Raw genomic sequence first — 18,220 nt, forward strand, 5'->3', positions numbered from 1 at the left:
TGGTTTCGCTGAGGATTAAACTCAGGGACTTCTGCGTGTATACCAGATGTGATATCCGCTACACCATGAAACCAGTAGGAATTACCAAACAGTGGTTATAACCTCTAAACCATGAACCAAACAGTGTAGACATGAATAGACAAAGTGGCACAAAAGGACGAAAATTGTTATGAGAATAAATCAAAAATTATTAATTGGTTTGACTGAGAATCGAAGTCAGGGCCTTCAGCGTGTAAAGCAGACATGATAACCGCTACACCATGAAACCAGTTGGAATTACTGAACAGTGGTTATAACCCCTACACCCTGAACTACACTGTGCAGACAAGAATTGGCAAAGTTGCATAAAATTTTGCAAATTGTTGCGAGAATAAATCAAAAATTATTAATTGGTTTCGCTGAGGATTAAACTCAGGGACTTCTGCGTGTATACCAGATGTGATATCCGCTACACCATGAAACCAGTAGGAATTACCAAACAGTGGTTATAACCTCTAAACCATGAACTACACTGTGCAGACACGAAGTGGCTAAGTGGCATAAAATTTTGCAAATTGTTACGAGAATAAATCAAAAAGCTATTAATTGGTTTCACTGAGGATCGAACTCAGGGCCTTCTGCGTGTAAAGCAGACGTGATAACCGCTACACCATGAAACCACTTAGAATTAACAAAAAGTGGTTGTAACCCCTACACCCTGAACTAAACTGTGCAGACACGAATTGGCGAAGTTGGATAAAATTGTGAAAATTGTTACGAGAATAAATCAAAAATTATTAATTGGTTTCGCTGAGGATTAAACTCAGGGACTTCTGCGTGTATACCAGATGTGATATCCGCTACACCATGAAACCAGTAGGAATTACAAAACAGTGGTTATAAGCCCTAAATCATGAACCAAACAGTGTAGACTTGAATAGACAAAGTGGCACAAAATGACGAAAATTGTTAAAAGAATAAATCAAAAATAATTAATTAGTTTCACTGAGGATCGAACTCAGGCCTTCTGCGTGTAAAGCAGACATGATAACCACTAAACCATGAAACCAGTTGGAATTACAAAACAGTGGTTATAACCCCTACACCCTGAACTAAACTGTGCAGACACGAATTGGCAAAGTGGCATAAAATTTTGCAAATTGCTACGAGAATAAATCAAAAAGTTACTAATTGGTTTCACTGAGGATCGAACTCAGGGCCTTCTGCGTGTAAAGCAGACGTGATAACCGCTACACCATGAAACCAGGTGGAATTACCAAACAGTGGTTTAACCTCGACACCATGAATCAAAGAGTGTAGACACGAATAGACAAAGTGGCACAAAAGTACGAAAATTGTTACGAGAATAAATCAAAAATTATTTATTGGTTTCACTGAGGATCGAAGTCAGGTCCTTCTGCGTGTAAAGCAGACGTGATAACTGCTACACCATGAAACCAGTTGGAATTACAAAACAGTGGTTAGAACCCCTACAACCTGAACTAAACTGTGCAGACACGAATAATCAAAGTGGCATAAAATTTTGCAAATTGTTGCGAGAATAAATCAAAATTAATTAATTGGTTTCACTGAGGATCGAAGTCAGGGCCTTCTGCGTGTAAAGCAGACGTGATAACCGCTACACCATGAAACCAGTTGGAATTACAAAACAGTGGTTATAACCCCTACACCCTGAACTAAACTGTGTGGACACGAATTGTCAAAGTTGCATAAAAGTGTGAAAATTGTTACGATAATAAATCAAAAATTTATTAATTGGTTTCACTGAGGATCGAACTCAGGCCCTTCTGCGTGTAAAGCAGACGTGATAACCGCTAAACCATGAAACCAGTTAGAATTACAAAACAGTGGTTATAACCCCTACACCCTGAACTAAACTGTGCAGACACGAATTGGCAAAGTGGCATCAAATTTTGCAAATTGCTACGAGAATAAATCAAAAAGTTACTAATTGGTTTCACTGAGGATCGAACTCAGGGCCTTCTGCGTGTAAAGCAGACGTGATAACCGCTACACCATGAAACCAGGTGGAATTACAAAACAGTGGTTATAACCTCGACACCATAAGCCAAGCAGTGGAGACACGAATAGACAAAGTGGCACAAAATGCCGAAAATTGTTGCGAGAATAAATCAAAAAGTTACTAATTGGTTTCACTGAGGATCGAACTCAGGGCCTTCTGCGTGTAAAGCAGACATGATAACCGCTGCACTATAAAACCAGTTGGAATTACAAAACTGTGGTTATAACCCTACACCCTGAACTAAACTGTGCAGACACGAATTGGCAAAGTGGCATAAAATTGTGAAAATTTTTACGAGAATAAATCAAAAATTATTAATTGGTTTCACTGAGGATTAAACTCAGGGACTTCTGCGTGTATACCAGATGTGATATCCGCTACACCATGAAACCAGTAGGAATTACCAAACAGTGGTTATAACCTCTAAACCATGAACCAAACAGTGTAGACATGAATAGACAAAGTGGCACAAAAGGACGAAAATTGTTATGAGAATAAATCAAAAATTATTAATTGGTTTGACTGAGAATCGAAGTCAGGGCCTTCTGCGTGTAAAGCAGACATGATAACCACTAAACCATGAAAGCAGTTGGAATTACAAAACAGTGGTTATAACCCCTACACCCTGAACTAAACTGTGCAGACACGAATTGGCAAAGTGGCATACAATTTTGAAAATTTGTACGAGAATAAATCAAAAATTATTAATTGGTTTCACTGAGGAACGAACTCAGGGCCTTCTGCGTGTAAAGCAGACGTGATAACCGCTACACCATGAAACCAGTTGGAATTACTAAACAGTGGTTATAACCGCTAAACCATGAACCAAACAGTGCAGACACGAATTGGCAAAGTTGCATAAAATTGTGAAAATTGTTACGATAATAAATCAAAAATTTATTAATTGGTTTCACTGAGGATCGAACTCAGGGCCTTCTGCGTGTAAAGCAGACGTGATAACCGCTACACCATGAAACCAGTTGTAATTACAAAACAGTGGTTATAACCCCTACACCCTGAACTACACTGTGCAGACACGAAGTGGCTAAGTGGCATAACATTTTGCAAATTGTTACGAGAATAAATCAAAAAGCTATTAATTGGTTTCACTGAGGATCGAACTCAGGGCCTTCTACGTGTAAAGCAGACGTGATAACCGCTACACCATGAAACCACTTAGAATTACCAAAAAGTGGTTGTAACCCCTACACCCTGAACTAAACTGTGCAGACACGAATTGGCAAAGTTGGATAAAATTGTGAAAATTGTTACGAGAATAAATCAAAAATTATTAATTGGTTTTGCTGAGGATTAAACTCAGGGACTTCTGCGTGTATACCAGATGTGATATCCGCTACACCATGAAACCAGTAGGAATTACAAAACAGTGGTTATAAGCCCTAAATCATGAACCAAACAGTGTAGACATGAATAGACAAAGTGGCACAAAATGACGAAAATTGTTAAAAGAATAAATCAAAAATAATTAATTAGTTTCACTGAGGATCGAACTCAGGCCTTCTGCGTGTAAAGCAGACATGATAACCACTAAACCATGAAAGCAGTTGGAATTACAAAACAGTGGTTATAACCCCTACACCCTGAACTAAACTGTGCAGACACGAATTGGCAAAGTGGCATAAAATTTTGCAAACTCATAGTTGCTGTCGACATAGGAAGTAAAGTAAGCAAATAACACCGAACAAACGGCAAGGTAAAGACTATGTCTAATTATAGTAAATACGTACTGCGTGCGTGACTCGAACCGGCGCTCGCGTACGGCACCCAATCGCCTAGCTACACGCCACTACACGTCTTCCCCTCGGCCACCGGGCATCCCCAAAAAAGGATGCTTAATAACCGAGCTTATTACGTGCAGAGAACGTGAAACCCGTCCACGCGATACGCGCCACACAGCATGGCCAGAATGCGGCAAAGGCCTTCAGATCTGGCTGTAGTAGGATGGTGAAAGTAATGGTACAGCATTTTAACAGTGAATACGTACTGAGAAATAATTTTTAAACTCATAGTTGCTGTCGACATAGGAAGTAAAGTAAGCAAATAACACCGAACAAACGGCAAGGTAAAGACTATGTCTAATTATAGTAAATACGTACTGCGTGCGTGACTCGAACCGGCGCTCGCGTACGGCACCCAATCGCCTAGCTACACGCCACTACACGTCTTCCCCTCGGCCACCGGGCATCCCCAAAAAAGGATGCTTAATAACCGAGCTTATTACGTGCAGAGAACGTGAAACCCGTCCACGCGATACGCGCCACACAGCATGGCCAGAATGCGGCAAAGGCCTTCAGATCTGGCTGTAGTAGGATGGTGAAAGTAATGGTACAGCATTTTAACAGTGAATACGTACTGAGAAATAATTTTTAAACTCATAGTTGCTGTCGACATAGGAAGTAAAGTAAGCAAATAACACCGAACAAACGGCAAGGTAAAGACTATGTCTAATTATAGTAAATACGTACTGCGTGCGTGACTCGAACCGGCGCTCGCGTACGGCACCCAATCGCCTAGCTACACGCCACTACACGTCTTCCCCTCGGCCACCGGGCATCCCCAAAAAAGGATGCTTAATAACCGAGCTTATTACGTGCAGAGAACGTGAAACCCGTCCACGCGATACGCGCCACACAGCATGGCCAGAATGCGGCAAAGGCCTTCAGATCTGGCTGTAGTAGGATGGTGAAAGTAAAGGTACAGCATTTTAACAGTGAATACGTACTGAGAAATAATTTTTAAACTCATAGTTGCTGTCGACATAGGAAGTAAAGTAAGCAAATAACACCGAACAAACAGCAAGGTAAAGACTATGTCTAATTATAGTAAATACGTACTGCGTGCGTGACTCGAACCGGCGCTCGCGTACGGCACCCAATCGCCTAGCTACACGCCACTACACGTCTTCCCCTCGGCCACCGGGCATCCCCAAAAAAGGATGCTTAATAACCGAGCTTATTACGTGCAGAGAACGTGAAACCCGTCCACGCGATACGCGCCACACAGCATGGCCAGAATGCGGCAAAGGCCTTCAGATCTGGCTGTAGTAGGATGAAGGCCTTTGCCGCATTCTGGCCATGCTGTGTGGCGCGTATCGCGTGGACGGGTTTCACGTTCTCTGCACGTAATAAGCTCGGTTATTAAGCATCCTTTTTTGGGGATGCCCGGTGGCCGAGGGGAAGACGTGTAGTGGCGTGTAGCTAGGCGATTGGGTGCCGTACGCGAGCGCCGGTTCGAGTCACGCACGCAGTACGTATTTACTATAATTAGACATAGTCTTTACCTTGCCGTTTGTTCGGTGTTATTTGCTTACTTTACTTCCTATGTCGACAGCAACTATGAGTTTAAAAATTATTTCTCAGTACGTATTCACTGTTAAAATGCTGTACCATTACTTTCACCATCCTACTACAGCCAGATCTGAAGGCCTTTGCCGCATTCTGGCCATGCTGTGTGGCGCGTATCGCGTGGACGGGTTTCACGTTCTCTGCACGTAATAAGCTCGGTTATTAAGCATCCTTTTTTGGGGATGCCCGGTGGCCGAGGGGAAGACGTGTAGTGGCGTGTAGCTAGGCGATTGGGTGCCGTACGCGAGCGCCGGTTCGAGTCACGCACGCAGTACGTATTTACTATAATTAGACATAGTCTTTACCTTGCCGTTTGTTCGGTGTTATTTGCTTACTTTACTTCCTATGTCGACAGCAACTATGAGTTTAAAAATTATTTCTCAGTACGTATTCACTGTTAAAATGCTGTACCATTACTTTCACCATCCTACTACAGCCAGATCTGAAGGCCTTTGCCGCATTCTGGCCATGCTGTGTGGCGCGTATCGCGTGGACGGGTTTCACGTTCTCTGCACGTAATAAGCTCGGTTATTAAGCATCCTTTTTTGGGGATGCCCGGTGGCCGAGGGGAAGACGTGTAGTGGCGTGTAGCTAGGCGATTGGGTGCCGTACGCGAGCGCCGGTTCGAGTCACGCACGCAGTACGTATTTACTATAATTAGACATAGTCTTTACCTTGCCGTTTGTTCGGTGTTATTTGCTTACTTTACTTCCTATGTCGACAGCAACTATGAGTTTAAAAATTATTTCTCAGTACGTATTCACTGTTAAAATGCTGTACCATTACTTTCACCATCCTACTACAGCCAGATCTGAAGGCCTTTGCCGCATTCTGGCCATGCTGTGTGGCGCGTATCGCGTGGACGGGTTTCACGTTCTCTGCACGTAATAAGCTCGGTTATTAAGCATCCTTTTTTGGGGATGCCCGGTGGCCGAGGGGTAGACGTGTAGTGGCGTGTAGCTAGGCGATTGGGTGCCGTACGCGAGCGCCGGTTCGAGTCACGCACGCAGTACGTATTTACTATAATTAGACATAGTCTTTACCTTGCCGTTTGTTCGGTGTTATTTGCTTACTATAAAATTTTGCAAATTGCTACGAGAATAAATCAAAAAGTTACTAATTGGTTTCACTGAGGATCGAACTCAGGGCCTTCTGCGTGTAAAGCAGACGTGATAACCGCTACACCATGAAACCAGGTGGAATTACAAAACAGTGGTTATAACCTCGACACCATAAGCCAAGCAGTGGAGACACGAATAGACAAAGTGGCACAAAATGCCGAAAATTGTTGCGAGAATAAATCAAAAATTGTTAATTGGTTTCACGGAGTATCGAAGTCAGGTCCTTCTGCGTGTAAAGCAGACATGATAACCGCTGCACCATGAAACCAGTTGGAATTACAAAACTGTGGTTATAACCCTACACCCTGAACTAAACTGTGCAGACACGAATTGGCAAAGTGGCATAAAATTGTGAAAATTTTTACGACAATAAATCAAAAATTATTAATTGGTTTCACTGAGGATCGAACTCAGGGCTTTCTGCGTGTAAAGCAGACGTGATAACCGCTGCACCACGAAACCAGTTGGAATTACAAAACAGTGGTTATAACCCCTACACCCTGAACTAAACTGTGCAGACACGAATTGGCAAAGTGGCATAAAATTTTGAAAATTTGTACGAGAATAAATCAAAAATTATTAATTGGTTTCACTGAGGATCGAACTCAGGGCCTTCTGCGTGTAAAGCAGACGTGATAACCGCTACACCATGAAACCAGGTGGAATTACCAAACAGTGGTTTAACCTCGACACCATGAATCAAAGAGTGTAGACACGAATAGACAAAGTGGCACAAAAGTACGAAAATTGTTACGAGAATAAATCAAAAATTATTAATTGGTTTCACTGAGGATCGAAGTCAGGTCCTTCTGCGTGTAAAGCAGACGTGATAACTGCTACACCATGAAACCAGTTGGAATTACAAAACAGTGGTTAGAACCCCTACAACCTGAACTAAACTGTGCAGACACGAATAATCAAAGTGGCATAAAATTTTGCAAATTGTTGCGAGAATAAATCAAAATTTATTAATTGGTTTCACTGAGGATCGAACTCAGGGCCTTCTTCGTGTAAAGCAGACGTAATAACCGCTACACCATGAAATCACTTAGAATTACCAAAAAGTGGTTGTAACCGCTACACCCTGAACTAAACTGTGCAGACACGAATTGGCAAAGTTGGATAAAATTGTGAAAATTGTTACGAGAATAAATCAAAAATTATTAATTGGTTTCACTGAGGATTAAACTCAGGGACTTCTGCGTGTATACCAGATGTGATATCCGCTACACCATGAAACCAGTAGGAATTACAAAACAGTGGTTATAAGCCCTAAATCATGAACCAAACAGTGTAGACATGAATAGACAATGTGGCACAAAATGACGAAAATTGTTAAAAGAATAAATCAAAAAGATATTAATTGGTTTCACTGAGGATCGAACTCAGGGCCTTCTGCGTGTAAAGCAGACGTGATAACCGCTACACCATGAAACCAGGTGGAATTACCAAACAGTGGTTATAACCTCTACACCATAAGCCAAGCAGTGGAGACACGAATAGACAAAGTGGCACAAAATGACGAAAATTGTGGTGAGAATAAATCAAAAATTGTTAATTGGTTTCACAGAGGATCGAAGACAGGGTCTTCAGCGTGTAAAGCAGACATGATAACCGCTACACCATGAAACCAGTTGGAATTACTGAACAGTGGTTATAACCCCTACACCCTGAACTACACTGTGCAGACAAGAATTGGCAAAGTTGCATAAAATTGTGAAAATTGTTACGATAATAAATCAAAAATTATTAATTGGTTTCACTGAGGATCGAACTCAGGGCTTTCTGCGTGTAAACCAGACGTGATAACCGCTGCACCACGAAACCAGTTGGAATTACAAACAGTGGTTATAACCCCTACACCCTGAACTAAACTGTGCAGACACGAATTGGCAAAGTGGCATAAAATTTTGAAAATTTGTACGAGAATAAATCAAAAATTATTAATTGGTTTCACTGAGGATCGAACTCAGGGCCTTCTGCGTGTAAAGCAGACGTGATAACCGCTACACCATGAAACCAGGTGGAATTACCAAACAGTGGTTTAACCTCGACACCATGAATCAAAGAGTGTAGACACGAATAGACAAAGTGGCACAAAAGTACGAAAATTGTTACGAGAATAAATCAAAAATTATTAATTGGTTTCACTGAGGATCGAAGTCAGGTCCTTCTGCGTGTAAAGCAGACGTGATAACTGCTACACCATGAAACCAGTTGGAATTACAAAACAGTGGTTAGAACCCCTACAACCTGAACTAAACTGTGCAGACACGAATAATCAAAGTGGCATAAAATTTTGCAAATTGTTGCGAGAATAAATCAAAATTTATTAATTGGTTTCACTGAGGATCGAACTCAGGGCCTTCTTCGTGTAAAGCAGACGTAATAACCGCTACACCATGAAATCACTTAGAATTACCAAAAAGTGGTTGTAACCGCTACACCCTGAACTAAACTGTGCAGACACGAATTGGCAAAGTTGGATAAAATTGTGAAAATTGTTACGAGAATAAATCAAAAATTATTAATTGGTTTCACTGAGGATTAAACTCAGGGACTTCTGCGTGTATACCAGATGTGATATCCGCTACACCATGAAACCAGTAGGAATTACAAAACAGTGGTTATAAGCCCTAAATCATGAACCAAACAGTGTAGACATGAATAGACAATGTGGCACAAAATGACGAAAATTGTTAAAAGAATAAATCAAAAAGATATTAATTGGTTTCACTGAGGATCGAACTCAGGGCCTTCTGCGTGTAAAGCAGACGTGATAACCGCTACACCATGAAACCAGGTGGAATTACCAAACAGTGGTTATAACCTCTACACCATAAGCCAAGCAGTGGAGACACGAATAGACAAAGTGGCACAAAATGACGAAAATTGTGGTGAGAATAAATCAAAAATTGTTAATTGGTTTCACAGAGGATCGAAGACAGGGTCTTCAGCGTGTAAAGCAGACATGATAACCGCTACACCATGAAACCAGTTGGAATTACTGAACAGTGGTTATAACCCCTACACCCTGAACTACACTGTGCAGACAAGAATTGGCAAAGTTGCATAAAATTGTGAAAATTGTTACGATAATAAATTAAAAATTTATTAATTGGTTTCACTGAGGATCGAACTCAGGGCCTTCTGCGTGTAAAGCAGACGTGATAACCGCTACACCATGAAAGCAGTTGTAATTACAAAACAGTGGTTAAAACCCTACACCCTGAACTAAACTGTGCAGACACGAAGTGGTAAAGTGGCATAAAATTTTGCAAATTGTTACGAGAATAAATCAAAAAGCTATTAATTGGTTTCACTGAGGATCGAACTCAGGGCCTTCTGCGTGTAAAGCAGACGTGATAACCGCTACACCATGAAACCAGGTGGAATTACCAAACAGTGGTTTAACCTCGACACCATAAGCCAAGCAGTGGAGACACGAATAGACAAAGTGGCACAAAATGACGAAAATTTTTGCGAGAATAAATCAAAAATTGTTAATTGGTTTCACGGAGGATCGAAGTCAGGGCCTTCAGCGTGTAAAGCAGACATGATAACCGCTACACCATGAAACCAGTTGGAATTACTGAATAGTGGTTATAACCCCTACACCCTGAACTACACTGTGCAGACAAGAATTGGCAAAGTTGCATAAAATTGTGAAAATTGTTACGATAATAAATCAAAAATTTATTAATTGGTTTCACTGAGGATCGAACTCAGGGCCTTCTGCGTGTAAAGCAGACGTGATAACCGCTACACCATGAAACCAGTTGTAATTACAAAATAGTGGTTATAACCCCTACACCCTGAACTAAACTGTGCAGACACGAATTGGCAAAGTGGCATAAAATTGTGAAAATTTTTACGAGAATAAATCAAAAATTATTAATTGGTTTCACTGAGGATCGAACTCAGGGCCTTCTGCGTGTAAAGCTGACGTGATAACCGCTACACCATGAAACCACTTAGAATTACCAAAAAGTGGTTGTAACCGCTACACCCTGAACTAAACTGTGCAGCCACGAATTGGCAAAGTTGGATAAAATTGTGAAAATTGTTACGAGAATAAATCAAAAATTATTAATTGGTTTCACTGAGGATTAAACTCAGGGACTTCTGCGTGTATACCAGATGTGATATCCGCTACACCATGAAAACCAGTAGGAATTACAAAACAGTGGTTATAAGCCCTAAATCATGAACCAAACAGTGTAGACATGAATAGACAATGTGGCACAAAATGACGAAAATTGTTAAAAAAATAAATCAAAAAGATGTTAATTGGTTTCACTGTGGATCGAACTCAGGGCCTTCTGCGTGTAAAGCAGATGTGATAACCGCTACACCATGAAACCAGATGGAATTACCAAACAGTGGTTATAACCTCTAAACCATGAACCAAACAGTGTAGACATGAATAGACAAAGTGGCACAAAAGGACGAAAATTGTTATGAGAATAAATCAAAAATTATTAATTGGTTTGACTGAGGATCGAAGTCAGGGCCTTCAGCGTGTAAATCAGACATGATAACCGCTACACCATGAAACCAGTTGGAATTACTGAACAGTGGTTATAACCCCTACACCCTGAACTACACCGTGCAGACAAGAATTGGCAAAGTTGCATAAAATTGTGAAAATTGTTACGATAATAAATCGAAAATTCATTAATTGGTTTCACTGAGGATCGAACTCAGGGCCTTCTGCGTGTAAAGCAGACGTGATAACCGCTACACCATGAAACCAGTTGTAATTACAAAACAGTGGTTATAACCCCTACACCCTGAACTAAACTGTGCAGACACGAAGTGGCAAAGTGGCATAAAATTTTGCAAATTGTTACGAGAATAAATCAAAAAGCTATTAATTGGTTTCACTGAGGATCGAACTCAGGGCCTTCTGCGTGTAAAGCAGACGTGATAACCGCTACACCATGAAACCACTTAGAATTACCAAAAAGTGGTTGTAACCCCTACACCCTGAACTAAACTGTGCAGACACGAATTGGCAAAGTTGGATAAAATTGTGAAAATTGTTACGAGAATAAATCAAAAATTATTAATTGGTTTCGCTGAGGATTAAACTCAGGGACTTCTGCGTGTATACCAGATGTGATATCCGCTACACCATGAAACCAGTAGGAATTACAAAACAGTGGTTATAAGCCCTAAATCATGAACCAAACAGTGTAGACATGAATAGACAAAGTGGCACAAAATGACGAAAATTGTTAAAAGAATAAATCAAAAATAATTAATTGGTTTCACTGAGGATCGAACTCAGGCCTTCTGCGTGTAAAGCAGACATGATAACCGCTAAACCATGAAAGCAGTTGGAATTACAAAGCAGTGGTTTTAACCCCTACACCCTGAACTAAACTGTGCAGACACGAATTGGCAAAGTGGCATAAAATTTTGCAATTTGCTACGAGAATAAATCAAAAAGTTACTAATTGGTTTCACTGAGGATCGAACTCAGGGCCTTCTGCGTGTAAAGCAGACGTGATAACCGCTACATCATGAAACCAGGTGGAATTACCAAACAGTGGTTTAACCTCGACACCATAAGCCAAGCAGTGGAGACACGAATAGACAAAGTGGCACAAAATGACGAAAATTTTTGCGAGAATAAATCAAAAATTGTTAATTGGTTTCACGGAGGATCGAAGTCAGGGCCTTCAGCGTGTAAAACAGACATGATAACCGCTACACCATGAAACCAGTTGGAATTACTGAACAGTGGTTATAACCCCTACACCCTGAACTACACTGTGCAGACAAGAATAGGCAAAGTTGCATAAAATTGTGAAAATTGTTACGATAATAAATCAAAAATTTATTAATTGGTTTCACTGAGGATCGAACTCAGGGCTTTCTGCGTGAAAAGCAGACGTGATAACCGCTTCACCATGAAACCAGTTGTAATTACAAAACAGTGGTTATAACCAGTACACCCTGAACTAAACTGTGCAGACACGAAGTGGCAAAGTGGCATAAAATTTTGCAAATTGTTACGAGAATAAATCAAAAAGCTATTAATTGGTTTCACTGAGGATCAAACTTAGGGCCTTCTGCGTGTAAAGCAGACGTGATAACCGCTACACCTTCTTCGTGTAAAGCAGACGTAATAACCGCTACACCATGAAACCACTTAGAATTACCAAAAAGTGGTTGTAACCGCTACACCCTGAACTAAACTGTGCAGACACGAATTGGCAAAGTTGGATAAAATTGTGAAAATTGTTACGAGAATAAATCAAAAATTATTAATTGGTTTCACTGAGGATTAAACTCAGGGACTTCTGCGTGTATACCAGATGTGATATCCGCTACACCATGAAACCAGTAGGAATTACAAAACAGTGGTTATAAGCCCTAAATCATGAACCAAACAGTGTAGACATGAATAGACAATGTGGCACAAAATGACGAAAATTGTTAAAAGAATAAATCAAAAAGATATTAATTGGTTTCACTGAGGATCGAACTCAGGACCTTCTGCGTGTAAAGCAGATGTGATAACCGCTACACTATGAAACCAGATGGAATTACCAAACAGTGGTTATAACCTCTAAACCATGAACAAAACAGTGTAGACATGAATAGACAAAGTGGCACAAAAGGACGAAAATTGTTATGAGAATAAATCAAAAATTATTAATTGGTTTGACTGAGGATCGAAGTCAGGGCCTTCAGCGTGTAAAGCAGACATGATAACCGCTACACCATGAAACCAGTTGGAATTACTGAACAGTGGTTATAACCCCTACACCCTGAACTACACTGTGCAGACAAGAATTGGCAAAGTTGCATAAAATTGTGAAAATTGTTACGATAATAAATCAAAAATTTATTAATTGGTTTCACTGAGGATCGAACTCAGGGCCTTCTGCGTGTAAAGCAGACGTGATAACCGCTACACCATGAAACCAGTTGTAATTACAAAACAGTGGTTATAACCCCTACACCCTGAACTAAACTGTGCAGACACGAAGTGGCAAAGTGGCATAAAATTTTGCAAATTGTTACGAGAATAAATCAAAAAGCTATTAATTGGTTTCACTGAGGATCGAACTCAGGGCCTTCTGCGTGTAAAGCAGACGTGATAACCGCTACACCATGAAACCACTTAGAATTACCAAAAAGTGGTTGTAACCCCTACACCCTGAACTAAACTGTGCAAACACGAATTGGCAAAGTTGGATAAAATTGTGAAAATTGTTACGAAAATAAATCAAAAAATATTAATTGGTTTCGCTGAGGATTAAACTCAGGGACTTCTGCGTGTATACCAGATGTGATATCCGCTACACCATGAAACCAGTAGGAATTACAAAACAGTGGTTATAAGCCCTAAATCATGAACCAAACAGTGTAGACATGAATAGACAAAGTGGCACAAAATGACGAAAATTTTTAAAAGAAAAAATCAAAAATAATTAATTGGTTTTACTGAGGATCGAACTCAGGGCCTTCTGCGTGTAAAGCAGACGTGATAACCGCTACACCATGAAACCACTTAGAATTACCAAAAAGTGGTTGTAACCCCTACACCCTGAACTAAACTGTGCAAACACGAATTGGCAAAGTTGGATAAAATTGTGAAAATTGTTACGAGAATAAATCAAAAAGCTATTAATTGGTTTCACTGAGGATCAAACTTAGGGCCTTCTGCGTGTAAAGCAGACGTGATAACCGCTACACCATGAAACCAGGTGGAATTACCAAACAGTGGTTATAACCTCTACACCATAAGCCAAGCAGTGGAGACATGAATAGACAAAGTGGCACAAAATGACGAAAATTGTTGTGAGAATAAATCAAAAATTGTTAATTAGTTTCACAGAGGATCGAAGTCAGGGCCTTCTGCGTGTAAAGCAGACGTGATAACCGCTGCACCACGAAACCAGTTGGAATTACAAAATAGTGGTTATAACCCCTACACCCTGAACTAAACTGTGCAGACACGAATTGGCAAAGTGGCATAAAATTTTGAAAATTTGTACGAGAATAAATCAAAAATTATTAATTGGTTTCACTGAGGATCGAACTCAGGGCCTTCTGCGTGTAAAGCAGACGTGATAACCGCTACACCATGAAACCAGGTGGAATTACCAAACAGTGGTTATAACCTCTACACCATAAGCCAAGCAGTGGAGACATGAATAGACAAAGTGGCACAAAATGACGAAAATTGTTGTGAGAATAAATCAAAAATTGTTAATTAGTTTCACAGAGGATCGAAGTCAGGTCCTTCTGCGTGTAGAGCAGACGTGATAACTGCTACACCATGAAACCAGTTGGAATTACAAAACAGTGGTTAGAACCCCTACAATCTGAACTAAACTGTGCAGACACGAATAATCAAAGTGGCATAAAATTTTGCAAATTGTTGCGAGAATAAATCAAAATTTATTAATTGGTTTCACTGAGGATCGAACTCAGGGCCTTCTTCGTGTAAAGCAGACGTAATAACCGCTACACCATGAAACCACTTAGAATTACCAAAAAGTGGTTGTAACCGCTACACCCTGAACTAAACTGTGCAGACACGAATTGGCAAAGTTGGATAAAATTGTGAAAATTGTTACGAGAATAAATCAAAAATTATTAATTGGTTTCACTGAGGATTAAACTCAGGGACTTCTGCGTGTATACCAGATGTGATATCCGCTACACCATGAAACCAGTAGGAATTACAAAACAGTGGTTATGAGCCCTAAATCATGAACCAAACAGTGTAGACATGAATAGACAAAGTGGCACAAAAGGACGAAAATTGTTATGAGAATAAATCAAAAATTATTAATTGGTTTGACTGAGGATCGAAGTCAGGGCCTTCAGCGTGTAAAGCAGACATGATAACCGCTACACCATGAAACCAGTTGGAATTACTGAACAGTGGTTATAACCCCTACACCCTGAACTACACTGTGCAGACAAGAATTGGCAAAGTTGCATAAAATTGTGAAAATTGTTACGATAATAAATCAAAAATTTATTAATTGGTTTCACTGAGGATCGAACTCAGGGCCTTCTGCGTGTAAAGCAGACGTGATAACCGCTACACCATGAAACCAGTTGTAATTACAAAACAGTGGTTATAACCCCTACACCCTGAACCAATCTGATTAAAATCTGATGTAGTGTACGGGCTTTAATTATTTTGGCTATAAACTTATTTTAATTTTATGTTTTATTACTTTTGTTATTAATGCCTTTTTATTTTATTATTTTACTTTGATTTTGATTTTGTGATTTTTTTAAAATTCCGCCCTACATACATCTGAGCCGATGCCTATGTAACGAGATTTCAACGAGACCCACTGTCGACGATTTTAGTCAACGAATCACAGACCTTCTTCTATAGCGCACATGATGACGTCACTGGGCAGAATCAGGTGGCAAACACACTCAAATAAAAAGGCGGATTATACCGACGTTAGCGACCGAGAAGAACACGGCTTTTCGGTAAGTTTATCATTGTCAAATGCAACGAAAGTCATTTTTTTATGTTTATATTGTGGCTCGAATGGTTCGAGTTTAGATCGTTATTTTGCGTAGTTATTCTGGGAGTGACGATTTTGTTTCCACCGGTTCGACCGAACACCGGTGTCTTTTTCCAGTCGCTTGCCCTGGAGACGGGTGATGTTTTGTTGACGATCGGGTCAAAACCGTCTACGGTATTGAAGCCGTAGCTGTAAATATTCATCAAAATGTATCAACATTTTGTACATTATACAATAACTCTTTATTAAAGTAATTGAGCTGATTTGGATTGGAATTAAATATTTTTTATTTGGAACACATCGCAATTGATCAGGAAATATTTTTTTGCTCCAATTTTCTGCGTCGATGCCGTGGGCCGGTGACCGTTATACAATTTAAAATTTGCATTGTTTACTATAGCTGTTTACAGTGTCATTACGATTTACTTATTTTTTTGCTTCCATTCTAGATAATTATGCTCAGTGTTTGATGTAAAATTGAAGCGATGGCTGAATAAACGAACCTTGGCTGGCGAAGATGTATCAGGAAGTGTACACATTTGTTGGAAGTGAACAAAATATTCAATGTAATGACAAAAATTGTAAAATGCTGTGGAATTGCTTTTGTAAATAAAAATATACTAGCAATTTTCTATTAATGGTTTATTCAAGTGGGCAAAATATAATGTACAGAAAGATTGCCCGTAGAGTATCGCTACACTGAAAAGTAAGCAACCGACAGCCTGTATAAAAGGGGGCCTGTGATTGGCTGTTACTTACGCGAGATTTGAACGGGACTTACGTAGGCGTCGGCTCAGATGTATGTAGGGCAGAATTAAAAAAAAAATCAAAGTAAAATAATAAAATAAAAAGGCATTAATAACAAAAGTAATAAAAAATAAAATTAAAATAAGTTTATAGCCAAAATAATTAAAGCCCGTACACTACATCAGATTTTAATCAGATTGACCCTGAACTAAACTGTGCAGACACGAAGTGGCAAAGTGGCATAAAATTTTGCAAATTGTTACGAGAATAAATCAAAAAGCTATTAATTGGTTTCACTGAGGATCGAACTCAGGGCCTTCTGCGTGTAAAGCAGACGTGATAACCGCTACACCATGAAACCACTTAGAATTACCAAAAAGTGGTTGTAACCCCTACACCCTGAACTAAACTGTGCAAACACGAATTGGCAAAGTTGGATAAAATTGTGAAAATTGTTACGAAAATAAATCAAAAAATATTAATTGGTTTCGCTGAGGATTAAACTCAGGGACTTCTGCGTGTATACCAGATGTGATATCCGCTACACCATGAAACCAGTAGGAATTACAAAACAGTGGTTATAAGCCCTAAATCATGAACCAAACAGTGTAGACATGAATAGACAAAGTGGCACAAAATGACGAAAATTGTTAAAAGAAAAAATCAAAAATAATTAATTGGTTTCACTGAGGATCGAACTCAGGCCTTCTGCGTGTAAAGCAGACATGATAACCGCTAAACCATGAAAGCAGATGGAATTACAAAACAGTGGTTATCACCCCTACACCCTGAACTAAACTGTGCAGACACGAATTGGCAAAGTGGCATAAAATTTTGAAAATTTGTACGAGAATAAATCAAAAATTATTAATTGGTTTCACTGAGGATCGAACTCAGGGCCTTCTGCGTGTAAAGCAGACGTGATAACCGCTACACCATGAAACCAGGTGGAATTACCAAACAGTGGTTATAACCTCTACACCATAAGCCAAGCAGTGGAGACATGAATAGACAAAGTGGCACAAAATGACGAAAATTGTTGTGAGAATGAATCAAAAATTGTTAATTAGTTTCACAGAGGATCGAAGTCAGGGCCTTCTGCGTGTAAAGCAGACGTGATAACCGCTGCACCACGAAACCAGTTGGAATTACAAAATAGTGGTTATAACCCCTACACCCTGAACTAAACTGTGCAGACACGAATTGGCAAAGTGGCATAAAATTTTGAAAATTTGTACGAGAATAAATCAAAAATTATTAATTGGTTTCACTGAGGATCGAAGTCAGGTCCTTCTGCGTGTAAAGCAGACGTGATAACTGCTACACCATGAAACCAGTTGGAATTACAAAACAGTGGTTAGAACCCCTACAATCTGAACTAAACTGTGCAGACACGAATAATCAAAGTGGCATAAAATTTTGCAAATTGTTGCGAGAATAAATCAA

The 18,220-nt window shown here is 39.8% G+C and overlaps 1 long non-coding RNA gene and 25 other non-coding genes across 26 annotated transcripts; 1 reads left to right on the forward strand and 25 right to left on the reverse strand.

The window, feature by feature from the left end:
• Positions 1 to 586: 586 nt before the first annotated feature.
• On the reverse strand, positions 587 to 659 carry TRNAV-UAC (transfer RNA valine (anticodon UAC)). Its single transcript has one exon. It is a non-coding gene; the product is annotated as a tRNA-Val (tRNA).
• Positions 660 to 1,171: 512 nt separating this feature from the next.
• On the reverse strand, positions 1,172 to 1,244 carry TRNAV-UAC (transfer RNA valine (anticodon UAC)). Its single transcript has one exon. It is a non-coding gene; the product is annotated as a tRNA-Val (tRNA).
• Positions 1,245 to 1,952: 708 nt separating this feature from the next.
• TRNAV-UAC (transfer RNA valine (anticodon UAC)) lies at positions 1,953 to 2,025 on the reverse strand. The gene has a single exon. It is a non-coding gene; the product is annotated as a tRNA-Val (tRNA).
• Positions 2,026 to 2,732: 707 nt separating this feature from the next.
• TRNAV-UAC (transfer RNA valine (anticodon UAC)) lies at positions 2,733 to 2,805 on the reverse strand. The gene has a single exon. It is a non-coding gene; the product is annotated as a tRNA-Val (tRNA).
• A 123-nt stretch (positions 2,806 to 2,928) lies between these two features.
• Positions 2,929 to 3,001, reverse strand: TRNAV-UAC (transfer RNA valine (anticodon UAC)). Its single transcript has one exon. It is a non-coding gene; the product is annotated as a tRNA-Val (tRNA).
• Positions 3,002 to 3,124: 123 nt separating this feature from the next.
• On the reverse strand, positions 3,125 to 3,197 carry TRNAV-UAC (transfer RNA valine (anticodon UAC)). The gene has a single exon. It is a non-coding gene; the product is annotated as a tRNA-Val (tRNA).
• Positions 3,198 to 6,509: 3,312 nt separating this feature from the next.
• Positions 6,510 to 6,582, reverse strand: TRNAV-UAC (transfer RNA valine (anticodon UAC)). Its single transcript has one exon. It is a non-coding gene; the product is annotated as a tRNA-Val (tRNA).
• Positions 6,583 to 7,093: 511 nt separating this feature from the next.
• On the reverse strand, positions 7,094 to 7,166 carry TRNAV-UAC (transfer RNA valine (anticodon UAC)). The gene has a single exon. It is a non-coding gene; the product is annotated as a tRNA-Val (tRNA).
• A 707-nt stretch (positions 7,167 to 7,873) lies between these two features.
• TRNAV-UAC (transfer RNA valine (anticodon UAC)) lies at positions 7,874 to 7,946 on the reverse strand. Its single transcript has one exon. It is a non-coding gene; the product is annotated as a tRNA-Val (tRNA).
• Positions 7,947 to 8,457: 511 nt separating this feature from the next.
• On the reverse strand, positions 8,458 to 8,530 carry TRNAV-UAC (transfer RNA valine (anticodon UAC)). Its single transcript has one exon. It is a non-coding gene; the product is annotated as a tRNA-Val (tRNA).
• Positions 8,531 to 9,237: 707 nt separating this feature from the next.
• On the reverse strand, positions 9,238 to 9,310 carry TRNAV-UAC (transfer RNA valine (anticodon UAC)). The gene has a single exon. It is a non-coding gene; the product is annotated as a tRNA-Val (tRNA).
• A 318-nt stretch (positions 9,311 to 9,628) lies between these two features.
• TRNAV-UAC (transfer RNA valine (anticodon UAC)) lies at positions 9,629 to 9,701 on the reverse strand. The gene has a single exon. It is a non-coding gene; the product is annotated as a tRNA-Val (tRNA).
• Positions 9,702 to 9,823: 122 nt separating this feature from the next.
• On the reverse strand, positions 9,824 to 9,896 carry TRNAV-UAC (transfer RNA valine (anticodon UAC)). Its single transcript has one exon. It is a non-coding gene; the product is annotated as a tRNA-Val (tRNA).
• A 317-nt stretch (positions 9,897 to 10,213) lies between these two features.
• On the reverse strand, positions 10,214 to 10,286 carry TRNAV-UAC (transfer RNA valine (anticodon UAC)). Its single transcript has one exon. It is a non-coding gene; the product is annotated as a tRNA-Val (tRNA).
• A 122-nt stretch (positions 10,287 to 10,408) lies between these two features.
• TRNAV-UAC (transfer RNA valine (anticodon UAC)) lies at positions 10,409 to 10,481 on the reverse strand. The gene has a single exon. It is a non-coding gene; the product is annotated as a tRNA-Val (tRNA).
• Positions 10,482 to 11,191: 710 nt separating this feature from the next.
• Positions 11,192 to 11,264, reverse strand: TRNAV-UAC (transfer RNA valine (anticodon UAC)). Its single transcript has one exon. It is a non-coding gene; the product is annotated as a tRNA-Val (tRNA).
• Positions 11,265 to 11,387: 123 nt separating this feature from the next.
• Positions 11,388 to 11,460, reverse strand: TRNAV-UAC (transfer RNA valine (anticodon UAC)). Its single transcript has one exon. It is a non-coding gene; the product is annotated as a tRNA-Val (tRNA).
• A 1,525-nt stretch (positions 11,461 to 12,985) lies between these two features.
• Positions 12,986 to 13,058, reverse strand: TRNAV-UAC (transfer RNA valine (anticodon UAC)). The gene has a single exon. It is a non-coding gene; the product is annotated as a tRNA-Val (tRNA).
• A 318-nt stretch (positions 13,059 to 13,376) lies between these two features.
• Positions 13,377 to 13,449, reverse strand: TRNAV-UAC (transfer RNA valine (anticodon UAC)). Its single transcript has one exon. It is a non-coding gene; the product is annotated as a tRNA-Val (tRNA).
• Positions 13,450 to 13,572: 123 nt separating this feature from the next.
• Positions 13,573 to 13,645, reverse strand: TRNAV-UAC (transfer RNA valine (anticodon UAC)). Its single transcript has one exon. It is a non-coding gene; the product is annotated as a tRNA-Val (tRNA).
• Positions 13,646 to 13,962: 317 nt separating this feature from the next.
• Positions 13,963 to 14,035, reverse strand: TRNAV-UAC (transfer RNA valine (anticodon UAC)). The gene has a single exon. It is a non-coding gene; the product is annotated as a tRNA-Val (tRNA).
• Positions 14,036 to 14,548: 513 nt separating this feature from the next.
• Positions 14,549 to 14,621, reverse strand: TRNAV-UAC (transfer RNA valine (anticodon UAC)). The gene has a single exon. It is a non-coding gene; the product is annotated as a tRNA-Val (tRNA).
• A 903-nt stretch (positions 14,622 to 15,524) lies between these two features.
• TRNAV-UAC (transfer RNA valine (anticodon UAC)) lies at positions 15,525 to 15,597 on the reverse strand. Its single transcript has one exon. It is a non-coding gene; the product is annotated as a tRNA-Val (tRNA).
• A 65-nt stretch (positions 15,598 to 15,662) lies between these two features.
• LOC146740634 (uncharacterized) lies at positions 15,663 to 16,655 on the forward strand. The gene is made up of 2 exons (XR_014929991.1): positions 15,663 to 15,989; positions 16,477 to 16,655. It is a non-coding gene; the product is annotated as an uncharacterized LOC146740634 (long non-coding RNA).
• A 407-nt stretch (positions 16,656 to 17,062) lies between these two features.
• Positions 17,063 to 17,135, reverse strand: TRNAV-UAC (transfer RNA valine (anticodon UAC)). Its single transcript has one exon. It is a non-coding gene; the product is annotated as a tRNA-Val (tRNA).
• A 511-nt stretch (positions 17,136 to 17,646) lies between these two features.
• TRNAV-UAC (transfer RNA valine (anticodon UAC)) lies at positions 17,647 to 17,719 on the reverse strand. Its single transcript has one exon. It is a non-coding gene; the product is annotated as a tRNA-Val (tRNA).
• Between the last annotated feature and the right edge of the window lie 501 nt (positions 17,720 to 18,220).

This window comes from Saccoglossus kowalevskii, chromosome 7, assembly GCF_978046115.1.
Source record: "Saccoglossus kowalevskii chromosome 7, keSacKowa6.1, whole genome shotgun sequence".
Lineage (NCBI taxonomy): Eukaryota > Metazoa > Hemichordata > Enteropneusta > Harrimaniidae > Saccoglossus > Saccoglossus kowalevskii.